Here is an 18,479-nt window from a genome sequence, read left to right on the forward strand (position 1 = left end):
GAAAGCTTGACCAACAAATAGCAAGTAAGTTAGTATGGAAAGGACACCTGATTCAGAAAGTGATGGAACCAACTAGAGGGAAGAATATTCTGGACGTGGTGCTGGAAAACCATATAAGCTCTTTAGAGAAACCGAAGTAATAGATGGTATTAGTGATCAATGATCACGAAGCTGTTTTTGTCGTAGTTAAAAATAAATGTAATAGAAAGGAAGGTCTTAAAAGTAGGACTATTAGGCAGTACCATATGGCTGATAAAACAGGCATGAGTGAGTTTTTAAAAAGTAACTATGTTCGTTGGAAAACGATAAATAATAAGAATGTGAACAGACTCTGGGATGGATTTTAAACAATTGTTGAGGAATTTGAAAACAGGTTTGTATATTTAAAGGTAGTAAGGAATGGTAAAAACCCACTTTATTATAACAGAGAAATAATGAGGCTAAGAAGGAGGTGCAGACTGGAAATAAATAGAGTTAGAAATGGCTATGGAAGTAAGGAGAAATTGAAGGACCTTACTAGGAAATTGAATCTAGCAAAGAAGACAGCTAAGGATAACATAATGGCAAGCATAATTGCCAGTCATACAAATTTTAGTGAAAAATGGAAGGGTATGTATAGGTACCTTATGGCAGAAACAGGTTCGAAGGAGGACATTCCGGGAATCATTAAATAACAAGGGGAGTGTGTATGTGAGGATCTTAAAAAGACAGAAGTATTCAGTCAGCAGTATGTAAACATTGTTGGTTACAAGGATAATGTCAAGATAGAAGAGGTAACTAATACTAAAGAAGTATTAAAATTTACCTGTAATAACAATGGTGTTTACAATAAATTACAAGAATTGAAAACTAGAAAAGTGGCTGGAATTGATAAGATTCCGGGGGATATACTTAAGACAATGGCTTGGAATATAGTACCACACCTGAAGTACTTATTTGATTATTGTTTGAATGAAGGAGGTATATCAAATTAGTGAGAGTTGCTATATTAGCACCTGTGTATAAAGGAAAGTGTGATAGACCAAAAGCTGAAAATTACAGGCCGGTCAGTTTTTCATACATTGCATGTAAGCTTTAGGGAAAGCATTCTTTCTGATTATATTAGACATGTTTGCGAAATTAGTAACTGGTTAGATAGAACGCATTTCGGGTTTAGGGAAGGTCTTTCCACTGAAGCTCAGCTTGCAGGATTCCACCAAGATATCAGTGGCTTGGTTCTAAAAGGGCCAATGTCAAAAAACCTGTTTTTGAGCTATGAGCATTTGAAGTTTTACTTATAGTTTTCCAACTATTTTTTTTTCAACAACTAACTTTAAATAAATTTACTTTCTTTGTAGGGGGTCACCTGACTAAACGATAATTTTTCTATCGTATTCTTTAAAAATTACCAGGTCTCTAATCTTTACTGGTAATCTAACATTATTGGCAAGGGCTTATTTAATTAGACGTTAACTGTTCGTTTAGTACTCATCAGAGACATTGGCCCTCTTAATGTGTTGCAAGCCAGGATAAAACGCGTTTGTATCAGTTAATATTTCAATTTCGATAAAAAATGGCATTGGCCCTTTTAGAACCAAGCCACAGATATAGCAGTATATTTCTAGAAAATAGATCTCAGAGAATTAGAATACGCGAAGCTTTATCTGACCCTGTAATAATTAAGAAGGGAATTCTTCAAGGCAGTATTGATGGACCTTTATGTTTTGTTATATATATATATAAGTGATATGATTAAAGAAGTGGAATCAGAGATAAGGCTTTCTGTGGATGATGTTATTATGTATAGACTAATAAATAAGTTACAAGATTGTGATCAACTGCAAAATGACCCCGATAATGTTGTGAGGTGGACAGCAGGCAATGGTATGATGATAAACGCGGTTAAAAGTCAGGTTGTGAGTTTCACAAATAGAAAAAGTGCTCTCAGCTTTCATTACTGGGTTGATGGGCTGAACGTCCCTTATGGCGATCGCTGTAAGTACCTAGGTGTTAATATAAGGAAAGATCTTCATTGGGGTAATCACATAAATGGGATTGTAAATAAAGGGTACAGATCTCTGCACATGGTTATGAGGGTGTTTAGGCGTTGTCGGAAGGATGTAAAGGAGAGGGCATATAAGTTTATGGTGAGACCCCAAATAGTGTATGGTTCCAGTGTATGGGACCCTCATCAGGATTACTTCATTCAAGAACTATAAAAAATCCAAAGAAAAGCAGCTCGATTTGTTCTGGGCGATTTCCGACAAAAGAGTAGAGTTACAAAAATGTTGCAAAGTTTGGGCTGGGAAGACTTGAGAGAAAGGAGACGAGCTGCTCGACTAAGTAGTATGTTCCGAGCGGTCAGCGGAGAGATGGCGTGGAATGGCAATAGTAAACGAATAAATTTGAGTGGTGTCTTTAAAAGTAGGAAAGATCACAATAAGTAGATAAAGTTGGAATTCAGACATTCGTTTATAGGAGAGGGAGTTAGGGATTGAAATAACTTACCAAGCGAGATGTTCGATAAATCTCCAGTTTGTTTGAAATCATTTAAGAAAATTGTAGGAAAACAACAGATAGGGAATCTTCCACCTGGGCGACTTCCCATAATGCAGATTCAGTAGTGACTGACTGATATCATGTTTATATTCTTGTACTGAAATTCTCAGTGGTTAGTATCAGGAGGATAACCTATCATAATTCCAAACCTTCGCGAGCTAGTTTTGTGTCTTGACGTTTTCAGCACTCGACAGCGCATGGTTTGTCATTCTAGACAAATCAAAGTCAAATTCTGAGATTAACAAAGCCCATCGCATCAGTTTAGACTTTAAGCCAGAGACCAAGTTCAACCATTTGAGAGCTGCCTTATCGGTGTACAGCTGGAACTTCCTTCCCTCCAAGTAGCCTATGAATTTGGCCCACACCACGGCTAAAGCTTCCTTCTTGGCAGTGCAATAGAGTTTTTTGGTGTGAGATCGCTTTCTGCTGGCATACTCGATGATGTCCCATCCGCCGTCACTCCTCTCCTGGAATAACACTGCTCCTAGACCGGAATCGCTGGCTTCCGTCTGCAGGCACATCTTCCGTTGAGGGTCGGCGTGAGCTAAACTGGCAGCGTTGCAGATCGCAGCCTTAATGCCTTTGAATGCTGCTTCGTCCTTGCTGGTCCATCGGAACGGGCGGTGTTATGGATTAGATCGGTGAGTGGTATTGCCTTCTCTTCAAAGTGTGGCACGAGGCTGCTGTACCATCCTCACAAGCCAAGGATCTGACGTACTTGTCGCTTGGTCCGCGGGCGTTCAGCTTCCTGGGTAGCTCTATTCTTCTCTGGTTGCCTTTCTAAGCCTTCAGAAGTTAGGACATGGCCAAGATATTGTACGCGGAACTCTGCGAAGTGGCACTTCTCCAGTTGGCAAGTCAGTCCATGATTCTTCAGTTGTTCCAGCACTTTCCTCAGATTAGAAGGTGTTCTTGAAAGTTATAGCTGTGGATTAAGATGACGTCGAGATACACTTAGCAGAAATCTCCCACATATCCTGACCATACCTTATCCATCAGTCGCACGAAGGTTGCAGGAGCATTCATAAGTCCAAAAGGCATTACTGTAAACTGGTACAATCCCCTCTGTGTCATGAAGACGGTCAGTGGTCTAGAAAATTCCTCGACCTCCACTTGCCAGTATCCGGAGTTGAGATCCAGGGTGCTGAAAATCCTAGACCCACTTACTCGTTTCAGCGAGTCTTTCAGGTTAGGCATGGGCTAGGCGTCAGTATTGGTCTTCTCGTTCAACTTGCGGAACACGCACAATCGATACTCCCCATTCTTCTTTTACGGTAGACTGTAGGCGAAGCTCAACAGGATGTAGAGGGCTCGATGAGACCTTGCACTTCCACCACTTGAATCTTATGAATTACGAAGTTGCGCTTAGCAGGATTGATTGGATATGGACGTTGCTTCATGGCTGAGGAAGTGCTGCATTGAATGGTGTGTGTTACAGTGGTAGACCGTCCTGTTTTATTGGTGATGACTTCCGGAAAGTCCTTTAAGGCGCGTCTCAGCTCCTCTTCATCACTTGGTTGAAGATGCGTTAGCTGGATATCTCCCAGGTAATGAACATAAGAGCAGATAGTTTATCTAGGCACCCGGCGATGGAACCGGAAGCTAGGAGCACCATTGTCGAGAGAGAGTTCCCACAGAAACACCAGAGCGAACCCAGTGAACCTGTTCTTATGATCATCAAGAAGGAACTTGATCTGGGAGTAATCAAGCAACGGCAAGAACAAGACAAGCCCTGTAGGACCATGGCGCCGTGGATTGGGAGACAGGACACCGATAATCGTCTCGTCCCGAAGGAATTCAAGGTGTGCTACAAGAACTTCCGTTTTGACGGAGGACTCTTAATATACAGATCACACCTCTCCGACAAGCCTGCAGTAGTGGTGATCCCTAGACAGCACGCGATGAACATCCTCGAGAAGTTACACGACAGCACTGAAGCCAGACATCCAGGAGGTGAAGAGACATATTAGCCTATCCGATGAAGATTCTTCTGGTTCAACTTGCGGAAAGACATCCTTGACTATGTGAAAGGGTGCTACATCTGCGCCTGCACCACGGTGAGCAACAGGATGGCAGATTCCAGTCAGCGAGGAAGACGGACACAACGCCCTCGGGAGGATATAGCTCTGGACTTGATGGGTCCTTACCCTAGAACACCAAAGGGTTAAACAGGACTGCTAGTAATCACCGACCTCTCCACAAGATGAATTGAGGCCTTTCCGATACCAGAAGCCACGACGGGATGCATCACCAGTCTTCTACAGGATGAGGTATTCAGCCACTACGGTTATCCACGGTGCATTCTGTCAGACAACGGGAGTCAGTTCACGTCGAGTAAGTGGCAGCAAATGATGACTGAATGGGGTGTGGAGCACTGGACCACCCTTATCTCCAACCCAATGGCCAATCCAAAGAAACGACGGAACCAGGAGCTAGAAGGGATGCTACGGCTCCACCTAATAGACGAAGAACATTGACTGTGGGACCGTCAGATACCGCAGTCACTCTTTGCCCTGCGACGACGCATCAACCGCGTCACTGGCTATTCCCCAGCGGAGCTGTTCCTTGGTCGACAGCTATACGGCAACAGGGATGGGAGATTCGTCCACCACCAACTTCTGGTCAAGATGATGCAGCTGTTTCCCTAACAGAGTGGCAGCATAAGCAGCAGCAGTACATCAAGGAAAAGCGAGCTTTGGCCGAGAAAAGATCCCTTACCCAGGCCAAGGCTGAAGATGTCGAAGAGGCCCAGATTTTCCTACCAGTCCAACAAGTGCTGCGACGTGACCACCCAGTCAGTAATAAGATGGGAGTGTTTCACGCAGGTCTCGCACCTAAGTGGGTTGGTCCCGTCGAGGTGGATGAACAGCTGGCCATGGGGTCTACTTACTAGAGACCAACCCTCCGGTCAAGGTCCATGCATCGGAGTTGCGGTAAGTCACCCAACCGCTGCGTATACATAGTATGCCTGGTATTGCCACGAGTCCACTTGGAGGAGAGGCTACTAAGAACACCGCACAGTCTGGTCATGAGGAGGAGAACGCATTGACTACCACCGAGGAAGAGGCTGGCAGCGAGGCAACACCGACCCCTGGCACGGTACAATCCGATCAAGAGGTGGAAAGGACATCCAGCGACGTCGAGGAAGAGAGAAGGTATTATAATCAACGACCAAGGCAAAGTCGACGTGTGTGATAGACTGTTGAAATTGTTTCAAGTTATAGGGGGGACATTGACGCAAGTGTAATAGACTAGTAAAATTTGGAAACAATATTCTCTAACCCATGGATAAATAATGGAAATATCGAGCTCGATTAGTAGGTATTATTATTATTATTATTATTATTATTATTATTATTATTATTATTATTATTATTATTATTATTATTATTATTATTACTTGTGAGGTGTGGCTATGAAGTTGCTTACATCTATTAGTATTATTTACATAGTTGAGTACGAACTTTTTTTTTTTATAAATCGTGGTCGTATTTTTTGTGATTTTGTCATGAAATACCTGCTGTATGTATATTAATATGAGTTTATTTAATGTAAGAACACGCAATTAACAGTATATAAATTATTATTACCTGTATATATGATGTATAAATCCACTGTAATATTGTGCAACACTTTTTGCAACGATCATTATTTATTACAGGCTATGTTTCGATAGCATTCTTCTCAGAATCTCAGTCTTGCCAAATTTATATTCCGTAAACATCGTCAGGTATTAGATGAAAATCTTGGTTGCAACCCAGTCAGTTAAAGTGGAAGAAAAAGCTGCCGGCGAAATTCAAGAGGAAATAATAGAAGTATGGCCTAATTGTACTGTCTTTCACATGCAACATTGTCCTAATATTTCCACTTGTACAGTTGACTATTATATACCTTTCAGCGGCAGACGACTTCCCTTATTCTGGCTGAATCTTTTCTAACTGTCTGTCTGTCTGTCTGTCTGTCTGTCTGTCTGTCTGTCTGTCTGTCTGTCTGTCTGTCTGTCTAATAATAATAATGTTATTTGTTTTACGTCCCACTAACTACTCTTTTACGGTTTTCGGAGACGCCGAGGTGCCGGAATTTAGTCCCGCAGGAGTTCTTTTACGTGCCAGTAAATCTACCGACACGAGGCTGACGTATTTGAGCACCTTCAAATACCACCGGACTGAGCCAGGATCGAACCTGCCAAGTTGGGGTCAGAAGGCCAGCGCCTTAACCGTCTGAGCCACTCAGCCCGGCTGTCTGTCTGTCTGTCTGTCTGTCTGTCTGTCTGTCTGTCTGTCTGTCTGTCTGTCTGTCTGTCTGTCTGTCTGTCTGTCTGTCTGTCTGTCTGTCTGTCTAGTCTTCAATTGGAAATTAGATGTAAGGCTTTTCAGGCGTTTGCTCTATAAAATCAGCGTTTCATCTTGGGATGTGTCAGGCCCCATCCACTTGACACTTAGGTCATCAGCCTAGCTCCACCAGATATTATATGATTAAGGGACACAACAAAAACCGATGGAACGAAACACCATGACGCTAGAGCCCTGACGGGCCTTGGCCTAACAAGCGACCGCTGATCAACTCGGAGGCCTGCAGATTACGAGGTGGCGCACGGTCAGTGCGACGAATGCTTCGACCTTTATCCTCGGCTTTCTCGGCTATCTCACCGTCAGATAGCTTCTTAACTGTTCTCTCGCAGGTTCAGTGGACTTCGAATCAGCCCTCAGATCCAAGTAAATAACACTGACCTAGCCGGGAATCGAACCCGGGGCCTCCGGGTAAGGGGCAGGCACGCTACTCCTATTATACCACGGGGCCAGCACAAAACCGATGGGGGCACCAAACTGAAGCGTTCTAGGCAAGATGAGGCATGAGTCAGTCTGCAACAGCTTTCCTCAGTAGGCAAGCGAGAAATGCCTTTCAAAATGCTCAGACGGCGCACAAATCATTACTCAGCACCATCCATACCTCAGCAGCTTCCATTCTGTCACAGCCATAAATGAAACTAGGACTACCGAGCTCGATAGCTGCAGTCACTTAAGTGCGTCCAGAATCCAGTATTTGGGAGATAGTGGGTTCGAACCCCACTGTCGGCAGCCCTGAAGATGATTTTCCGTAGTTTCCCATTTTCACACCAGGCAAATGCTGGGGCTGTACCTTAATTAAGGCCACGGACGCTTCCTTCCCATTCCTAGGCCTTTCCTGTCCCATCGTCGCCATAAGACCTACCTGTGTCGGTGCGACGTAAAAAGCAAATAGCAAATAGAAACTAGGACTTCGGTGGAAGCTACATTTTGCTCTGGGCTGTACCAAAGACAGGTGTATGGAAATGCGTGTTTATGTAATCAACAGAATTCATCTAAAAGCGTGCCATCTTTAGTCAAGGCGGTAAAGACATGCTCGGTTCACCCTGAAGGGCACGTGTTCGATTCCCCACCAGAAGTTCGAAACGTTTAGAAATGATACCCATTTATGGCGAGGCTCATAGTCATGAGATTTACTTAGCCGACCCCAAAGATGAATACCCGGTTAATTCGTAGGGACAAAGGCGGCTGAGCATAGAGCTAATCACATTGCTCATTTAGTGCCGATGTTAACGGAAGTCCTTACCTCAGTTCTTCCAAGGGTATTCATGGCATGTACGAAGATTGCTCTAAAAGTTCGTTTCTGTCAGACCACTTTTTAGACTTCAATGATGGGTCATCACCGAAAATCATGAAAAGAATATAAAATGAACGTTCGGTTAGATCTGAAAGCACCGAGCGAGTTGGCCGTGCCGTTAGGGGCAAGCAGCTGTGAGCTTGCATCCGGGAGATAGTGGGTTCGAACCCTACTGTCGGCAGCCCTGAAGATGGTTTTCCGTGGTTTCCCATTTTCACACCAGGCACCGACACAGATAGGTCTTGTGGCGACGATGTGATAGGAAAAGCCTAGGAGTGGGAAGGAAGTGGCCGTGGCCTTAATTAAGGTACAGCCATAGCATTTTCTTCGTGTGAAAAAACGAAACCACAGAAAATTATTTGCATGGTTGCCGACAGTGGTGTTCGAACCCACTATCTCCCGGATGCAAGCTCACAGCTGAGCGGTCCTAACCGCACGGCCAACTCGCCCGGTTGGCAGGAAGCGACTAAGACTTTAATCGAGGTACAGCCCTATCATTTACCCGGTATGAATATGAGAAACCAATGAAACCATGTTCAGAGTTACCTACAGTGGGGTTCGAGCTCATCTTGTTCCGAAGGCAAGCTCACACCTACGTAGCCCGAACCGCACAGCCAACTCGCTAGGTAAACACATTATTCTTCGGATGATAGATCAGTTTTGACTGTTTTAAATTCACTTCACTGTTATGTGTCTGCTGAATGTATTCAGTAAGGCATTATTGTAAGGTTATGTCTTACTTTTGTAGCTTAACAGAACACCCCATTTGCAATAAGTTAATGCTATGTTATGTATTTTGAATTGTACTGTGGTGGTGATTGTTGTTTTGAGGAACAAAATAACATGATTATTGAATAATAATAATAATAATAAGAAGAAGAAGAAGAAGAAGAAGATGTATAAGTTCTACTAATTGCTTTTACGGTTTAAAGATATGCTTAGGTACCGGAATTTTGCCTCTCGGGAGTTCTTTCAGCCGGCCCCGTGTTGTAGGGGTAACGTGCCTGACTCTTAACCGGAGCCCAGGTTCGAATTCCGACCAGGTCAGCCTCTCCGACCTGGATCTGAGGGCTGGTTCGAGGTCCACTCAGCCTACGTGATTACAATTGAGAAGCTATTTGACGGTGAGATAGCGTCCCTGGTCTAGAAGACCAAGAATGACGGCTGAAAGGATTCGTCATGCCGACCACACGACACCTCGCAATCTGAAAGCCTTCTGGTTGAACAGTGGTCGATCGGTAGGCCAAGGCCTTTCGGGGCTGTTGTGCCATGGGGTTTGTTTTTTGGTTTTGTTTTTTTGGAGTTCTTTTACGTGCCAGTAAATCTATCGACGTGAGGCTAGCGTATTTGAGCACCTTCAAATACCATCGTACTGAGCCGGGATCGAGCCTGCCAATTTGGGCTCAGAAGTCTACTCAGCTCGGCAGGTCACGTATATTGTTGTTTTGTACGTTCAAAATAATGTTTCATTGAAGAGCTCTTTTATAAGGATTTACTTTACTTGCATAAGAAAAATCAACTGAATAACCTACTTAATCCTTTTTTTAATTAGAATGTTGATATTTGACAAAATACACAGTTTTGAGAACATTGTTTCGGACCTCTTTTTAAAGCAATAGGTGCCTTATCTGACTGTGAAGAGGAGTGTGTTGGGGCAAACACAAACACCCAGTCACAGAATTAATCAGACGCGATTACATCCTCGACCCGGCCGGGACTCGAATCCGGAACCCTATGAACCGAAGGCTTTAACGCTGACCATTCATCCAAGGAGTCGGTCATGCAAGAAACGTACACTATAGAATGTAAAAGATTGCAACTTACCGTGAAAGAAGGAAATACTATCTAATAACAGATTTAATATGCCATACTGCAGAGCTGTTGAGGTTCCAACCAGCCTTCGGGCCGAGTACACAACATTCACTCCCATGTGAGTCAGTGGCGGCGGATGGTATCTGAAGCTGGGTGTTGCACCAACATTTTCAGTGTCACACTTTTATAGCTTACAGAAATAATAAGAAACTCTCTTATCGTTAAACTGTAATATATCTGGCAATTACAACCCAGGAAATAAGAGGCTAATTATACATTGTAACTGGAGTTACTTTGGCTTTACGTCCCACTAACGACTTCTTACGGTTTTCGGGGACGCCGAGGTGCCGGAGTTCTTTTACATGTCAGTAAATCTACTGACACGAGGCTGACGTATTTGAGCACCTTCAAATACCACCGGACTGACGCAGGATCGAACCTGCCACGCTGGGGTCAGAAGGCCAGCGCCTCAACCGTCTGACCTACTCAGTCTGGCAAAGTTACTCTTCCCTCACTTGAATTGAAAATTTGCCGTCTTGTTTTTCATTGAAGCAAAATGTTGGTAATATTGTGGGTGGTCTGGTATGGCGTAAAAACGAAATTACCCAGCAAGCTGGCCGTGAGGTTAGAGCCGCATAGCTGTGAGCTTGCATTCGGGGTATAGTGGGTTCGAACACCACTGTCGGAAGCCCTAAAAATGGTTTTCCGTAGTTTCCCACCAGGCAAATGCTGCGGCTGTGCCTTAATTAAACCCACGGCCGCTTCCTTCCCACTCGCAGCCCTTTCCTATCTCATCGTCGCCGTAAGACCTATCTGCGTCGGTGCAACGTAAATGGAATGTGGAAATTTAAAAAATGGAAATGATTTACCTTTGCGAGAGATGAGAAAGTAGGAATTAAGTCACCTCCGCAAAGTGGCGCAATCTAACGGGGACATTTGGAACTGTTTCTCGGTAGGGGACTTGCTATTCTCGTGCAACTCCCTGAGACCGATACAGGCGAGCATGCTACCTGATGCTATACAGACTTAGGCTCGTCCCTGCTGAGGTATATTGCGCCGCGCTGTCCGCTAGGGAGTTGTCGTAGGAAAGCAAACCCCCTGAGTTTGATTCGAAGCCAGCAGCGTTTATTGGTCCGTTACGAATCATTAGGACAGCGAACGACCGAAAATGGTTGATTTTAACATGTTTTCGAATACATGTTAAGTTTATTAAACTAAAACATTAGAAGATACGACAACAAATGAAGTGCAAAATGATTACAAGTTGTGCAACCCTGCAACAATACCATGCACCGCCGCTGATTTGGGTATAAACAAGGTCGAAAGAGGGTATGCTAATTGAGTGGAGTGATAACGTCATAATGTCACTGCCGGGACAAAACCTATGTGAAATATTTTAGCTTAGAACTTTGGCCGGTAAGGATCTGTCATCTAAGGTGCAATATCGTGTGAATATTGCCAAGGCATTCTCGCTCGTCATAAAGTATGTGCTGTGGGTCAGTATATCCCCAAAAATATTATCACATGGGAGATTTTGTCCCGGCAACGACGATAAACTAAACTGTAGAATGGTCAAGTCTGATATATTGCCATTTTGATGATGTACATATTTGATTTAAATGTTCGGCTCCTTGACTGAATGGCATTCCAGGCTGGGCTGGGGAATTTTACTGCGTATGGCAAATTCGTCTAGCTCGGGGACTGGGTATTTGTGTTCGTTTTAATACACTTTTCGTCATTTCCCACACTAAAAACCACCACAGAAACACTCAATAGCGAATACATCTCTTCACATACGACTGGCGTCAGGAAGGGCTTCTGGCCTTAAAACTGAGTGGCTCATATGGCCTTCTAACTATAACTTGGCAAGTTCGATCCTGGCTCAGTCCGATGGTATATGAAGGTGCTCAAATACGTCAGCCTCGTGTCGGTAGATTTACTGACAGGTAAAAGAACTCCTACCGGACTAAATTATGGCACCTCGACGTCTCAGAAAACCGTAAAAGTAGTTAGCGTGACGTAAAAGCAATTATTATTATTATTATTATTATTATTATTATTATTATTATTATTATTATTATTATTATTATTATTATTATCATTATTATTATTGATTATGCAGAAACTCATGATCTGATCATCACGAACACCTGGTTCAAAAAGCGTGATACTCATCTAATTACGTACTACAGTGGCTCCAATGCAACTCATATTGACTACATCCTTGTGAGACGACGGAATTTCAAAGATGTTCTAGATTCAAAAGTTTTTCCTTATGAAACCGTCGCGATGCAACACCGACCAGCCATTTGTAAGCTACGGATAAAGTCGCCAAGAGCCGAATACGTACCCAGAAATGGACCTAAAAGAATCAAATGGTGGCGCTACAAGGAGGAGGAGGCCGGCATTGCTGCAAAAATTACAGTGCCACCAATCACCACGGTTGAAGAGAACTGGACTAAACTGAAAGACGTCGTTCATGAAGCCGCACGCTCTATTCTTGGAACACCTAAACCAGGACGACGAAGGATTGACAAAGATACGTGGCTTTGGAATGACGATGTTAAAGATGCAGTGCGGAAGAAGAAACAGCTTCACCATGAGTTTCTTTCAGATAAAACACCATCTCGTTGGAATGCCTACAAAACAGGCCGTAGTGAGGCGAAGAAGGTCATTGCTGTAACAAAAGCAAACCGATATGCAGACCTATATGCAAAACTTGACACGCGCGAAGGCGAGCGGCACATTTACCGGCTAAACAAATCGAGGGACCGCAAAACGGAAGACATCCAACGTTTTTACGGCATCAGTGAAGAAACAGGTGACCTGCTGGTCGACTGGAAGAAAGTGCGAGAACGCTGGCGGAACTATCTTGAGAAACATTCAACAGAAGAATTTTCCCACCCACCAATCCCCACCTCCTCCGCTTTTGAAGGCCCAGTGAAGGAAATTGACGTCACGGAAGTTCAGGCTGTTCTGAAGGAGATGAAACCAGGGAAAGCCACCGGCCCCGATGATCTTCCGGCAGAGTTCTGGTGCTCTGAACGGTGGGATGCGGCAATATGGCTAACACAGCTTTTCAATCAGATCATCAAAGAAGGTCAAATACCATCAGATTGGCGACGGAGCATTACCGTACCAATCTTCAAGAAGAAGGAAAGTCCTGCCGATTGTTCTAATTATCGCCCGATGAAACTTCTGAGCCACGCGATGAAGGTATTCGAACGTATTCTCGACAAAAGGATTAGCGAGATAGCCAAACTTACAACGAACCAAGCTGGATTTGTGAAAAATTGTGGCACAACAGATGCAATCCACGCTGCACGCCTGTTAGTTGAGAAACACCGTGAAAAAATAAGCCTCTTCATCTCGCTTTTCTGGATCTTGAGAAGGCCTTTGATCGGGTGCCACATGACCTAATCTGGTTAGCTCTACGAGAACATAGCATTCCAGAGCACCGTGTTAAGTGGGTACAAATGCATTACGTGGAAACAAGGAGTTACGTTCAAGCTGCCGCAGGAGCGTCCGATGATTTCCGGATCATTGTAGGAGTCCATCAAGGCTCTGCCTTATCACCACTGCTGTTCATTTTGTGATGGACCCTGTTACATCAGACCTACACAAGCCGATAACATGGACACTTCTCTATGCTGATGATGTCATGTTGGATGCTGAGAATAAGTTTGATCTCCAGCACCAAACAGAGTGGAACAACAGACTAGCAAAATACGGCCTGCGCCTCAACAAAAAGAAGACAGAATACATGACATTAGATCCTCGAGAAGTTGGAACCATCCACGTTGATGGTGAAGATCTACCACGAGTAGAGAAATTTAAATATCTTGGCTCCACAATCTCTGACGATGGCACACTTACTAACGAGGTCAACACAAGGATACACGCAGCCTGGCTGAAGTGGCGAATGACAACGGGCGTCACCTGCGACGTCGGATGAAAGACCATCTGAAATCTAAGATCTACCTGGCTGTTATCCGTCCTGTCGCCCTCTACGGCACTGAGTGTTGGCCTACTACAAAGGAGGTAGAACGTCAACTAAGCGTCATGGAGACAAAGATGCTTAGGTGGACAGCTGGCATCACTAGACTGGATCGTATTTCAAATGACGATATTAGGAAACGTTTTGGAGTTGCACCGATCCAGAAGAAAATGCAAGAAAACCGTCTGCGCTGATTTGGGCATGTGTTGCGTGCAGAAGACAATACATTGGCAAAGTCAGCGTATACATTGGAAGTCGCTGGAAAGAGGCCCAAGGGACGATCAAGACAGCGATGGACCGATACAGTGCACAACGACCTGAAAGCTGTAAGATTACATCCAGACATGGCCCGAGAACGAATTAAATGGAGACAACGAATCTACACAGCGGACCCTGCCACCAGGCGGGACAAACGCTAAAGAAGATGATGATGATGATTATTATTATTATTATTATTATTATTATTAATTGAAGCCTCCGTGGCTCAGGCGACAGCGCACCGGCCTCTCACCGCTGGATACCGTGGTTCAAATCGCGGTCACTCCATGTGAGATTTGTGCTGGACAAAGCAGTGGCGAGACAGGTTTTTCTCCGGGTACTCCGGTTTTCCCTGTCATACTTCATTCCACCAACACTCTCCATTAACATTTCATTTATCAGCCATTTATTATTGCCCCCGAGGAGTGCGACAGGCTTCGGCAGCCGGCACATTTCCTATCCTCGCCGCTAGATGGGGGCTTCATTCATTCCATTCCTGACCCGGTCGAATGACTGGAAACATGCTGTGGATTTTCAATAGTTCTAACTTCTAAAAGAATGCTGGAATGGAGGAAAAATTCGTGGAGAAATATCTCCTATAATATCAGTGAGAAACCAAAAAAAAATGTCACAATTAACGGCACGTGCACATAAAAATTGAAAAACGACTTCACAAAGAAAGTACTCAGTGTAGGCTAAATGAATGAGTAGGTAAATCCCACAAAAGGAGTACCATTTTATAAACGCAAACAGTGATTAAAATGGCAAGCAAAGAAATAACACGTTTAAAATCAGCTGAGCTCGTTTCATTAAAAAATAAAGCCTTAAATCAGAGACAAGCATATGCTTAAGATGTTACGATGCACAACTAACACTGGCTCCGTAACACGCAGCTTGCATCACCTAGGCCTAGGGAAATTAAGTCAGGACCACTTCACGGTTATGCTACAAGCTACATGTCTTCATGCAACGATATCCAAGATACAGCATTCTCGTTATGTATTTTAAAAAACGACCTTTGTTTCTTTGTTTGTTTAGAACCGGATTCCGTTTTCAATTGCTAACAACTACATGTTGGTGCCATGTTTTATTTATAAAAACCAGCTTTATTTGCCATTTATCTGGAACATTTTAATTTCGTCTGACAAACTGTGACTACATAATGGCTGACAACTTGTTATATCTCTGTCTTACTCCTTATTTGAAATCATCTGAGAGGTAAGTATTGCGTCAAGTGCAGTATCTTTAGAATTTCAGAAATTTCTTCTTGGCCGTTTTCCAATTTATTGGGGTCGCACTTGAGGTGGCTTGGCCCAGTTTTACGTCCGGATGCCCTTCCTGACACCATCCCTTTGTGGAGGAATATATTAACTATTTCGTGTTCCTGTTATGGTTGGTAATATGGTATGTTGTATATAGATCTATTAAGATGAACACAAACTTCCAGTCACCGAACCGAACGAATTAACCCTATCCATTTAAAAATCCTCGAGCCGGCCGGGAATCTAACCCGGGGCCCCCTGAAACAGTACGTTGATCATAAGCCAACGAGGCAGACTTTCGCATTTCAGAAACAGGTGGGTGTGTATTGAGTACAAAATACTAATTCAAGAATGTGTTTCCAGGTGGCATAATATAGTAGGCCTATATCCTATTACATCAGATGTGGAATAATTTTGTAGTCAATTTATTAATGACTTAAAAGTTATTTCATGATAATATTTCAGCCTTTACAGGTTTAGTGTGGTTTAATTTTTCAAAGGTTTTGAATTATAAACAAGATTAAATGTGACAGAGTGTTATGGATATAGACAAGGTCGTTGTCATGCTTACCACGTTTCGCCCGAACATCTACTCTTCAATGAGTCTATGAACAGAACGACATCATTCCGTATGAGTGACCATACATTATAGAGATGGGTTACAGTATAATTATTAGTGAACCATAACAAACGCAATGTACTGAACCATACAGTTCATGGACCAATAGTAGATATTTTAGTATTAGATATTGGGATTACCTGAGACCACCAAGGAAGTCATCGTCTTATAGTTTATTTCATAAAAGATTCCAGAAGAAGCGTTCTCGTGGGAAGAGAGCTAGAGCATCATTATGAAAATTTCCACAGCCTCATTAAAGGGATTTATGTCCAAAGCCAAGCCACTTAATGAAGATTGGGGACGCTCCCCGGATCCCGGCAAACTAACCTTCGGAGGGAAGAAGGAATTAAATTAATATCTTTGGTTACGAAAGAGATGCATTGGATCTGATACAAGAATTGCAACCTGCATAATTTGTGCTTAATTTTGATATGCAATATGGCTGTAATCATAAATGCATTCGTTAAGTAGGGAACTTGACGTGCTTTGTGCGGGAAAACTTCGAGTCGCGGGCGCGCGTATCCTACACGCGATCAAGCGGCGTGGCTACGCCAACCTGATTATAAATGCAGAGCCGCCTGGCACGTCAGCCTCATTCTTTGACCGTAAGGCTGCTTGAACGAAGTCGTCATGCTGCGAGTCGGCACCTAGAACAACGTTTTATCTTCGAGCTGCACATACAACTAGCACTACTGAATCTGCCAGAAAGTAAGTAATGAACCTGCATATTTAGCTGAATTCTTGATATTACCTGTGTTGATCGGCTATGGTGAGATGAGGTACTGCCTATTATAGACTGATGAACTAGTAGCTTCATATTTCGGTGAGGTCCAGTTGTAACTGACGTAATGCTAGAATAAATGTAGGCTCAGGGTAGTTCTGATACCACGACATGTTGTCCGAGTGAAAGAATAAAATAACAGTGTTACTAAGAGTGATGAAGAAACTATAGTGTACCAGGTTTAAAATTCAGAACAAGACTTGGTCAATGTAACGTGTGAGGCACGATATTAGTGGAAACAGGCATCGAGTCTGGACAGTCTGTAATAAGTAAATTTGTTTTCAGTTACCCCTGCATCAAGCCAGTACGAGCTTCTACATCATCATTGCGAGGAAGGCACAACGGGAGCTGAAGTCGGAACGACATCGGGAATCGATCCAGGAACGTGGGGCGTACCTGATCAGCGCGACGTCGAAGGGGACATCTTCCAACCATCTAAGGAGCTGTACGAAGGATTCACGCAAGAGAGAATGTCTCCAATCGTTCACCGGTATCTGCTGCAAGCGTCGCAGTTTGTCATGATGTGGTAAATTCAGTGGTCCACAGGAAGGGCCGCTCCGTCATATCATCAATCATATAAGGTCAGAGCTTTCCAATTCTGTTTCAAGCATGTCATTTAAATTTAGATAGGAACATGGGGGCCGTCAGCCAACAGGTTAGTTTATGGTAGGAAAATTCTTGGTAATAAAGAGCTAGGCCTCAAGCTCGAACCCCGTACATTAGTGAAGGTAGTAGGTTGTATATTCCTTGTTGGTGTGATTATATTTCATTTCGATAGTATTAGATTAGTGTACGTGTAATCGTCATGGGTCAGGTCGAACTCCCTTGGTCATGTTAGGTAAGTCTGACAGACAGGCACTGTTTATTATGTAGCGTTTAGGCAAATGTCTCTGCAGACGTAGGTTGTGTATTTGAGATCAGGATTTACCCCATAACTCACCTTGCTTTACTGATAGGGTGTGCGAGTCCGTATGTTTGAGAGATGTGGGCATTATGCATGTAGCTGACTGTATGAATTGATATGAGAGAGCCCCAGCACGGATTAAGAGTGTATTAGATGCATTTGAGATGCCTTATTATGGCTATGTGATTATAGCTTACTGAATTGTGCCTTTGTATTATCAAGGATGAGCCCATGGGAGGCGGAAATGAGATTTGTTGTATTGCTGGTTATATTGAGATGAGGGCGTGTAGCCCATGTGTATTTAAAGGAGCGCTTTAGCAGACAGATTATGTGAGGTACTTTGAAAAGCGAAGTTTCTTAGCACTCAGCTACAAGTCAGTCAGCTGAGCTCATAAATTGTGTGGACAGCTGCCTGTCGAGTGCACTGCTGGTGAGGGTTGTTGTGCCTGACGTCACAGTCTTGAAACTCGGTTATATTGCTGTCTGCAGCTTGTCGAGTGTGTAGAGGGGAGAGGACGACCTTGATGTTTTGACGCAAGGAGAGATTTTAGTTCTGTTTGTTCTGCTTTATTTTAACACTTGCACGTTTGTTATTGACCCCTTGGACAAGATGGTTGTGTTCCTTTTTATATTGTTTGTATATGAATATTCAACGCCTTGCTCTT

General features: G+C 43.5%; 1 pseudogene; it reads left to right on the forward strand.

The window, feature by feature from the left end:
* Nucleotides 1–12,105: 12,105 nt before the first annotated feature.
* LOC137498480 (uncharacterized) lies at nt 12,106–14,184 on the forward strand (annotated as a pseudogene).
* The last annotated feature ends 4,295 nt before the right edge of the window (nt 14,185–18,479 follow it).

The sequence above is a fragment of the Anabrus simplex genome, chromosome 2, assembly GCF_040414725.1.
Source record: "Anabrus simplex isolate iqAnaSimp1 chromosome 2, ASM4041472v1, whole genome shotgun sequence".
NCBI lineage: Eukaryota > Metazoa > Arthropoda > Insecta > Orthoptera > Tettigoniidae > Anabrus > Anabrus simplex.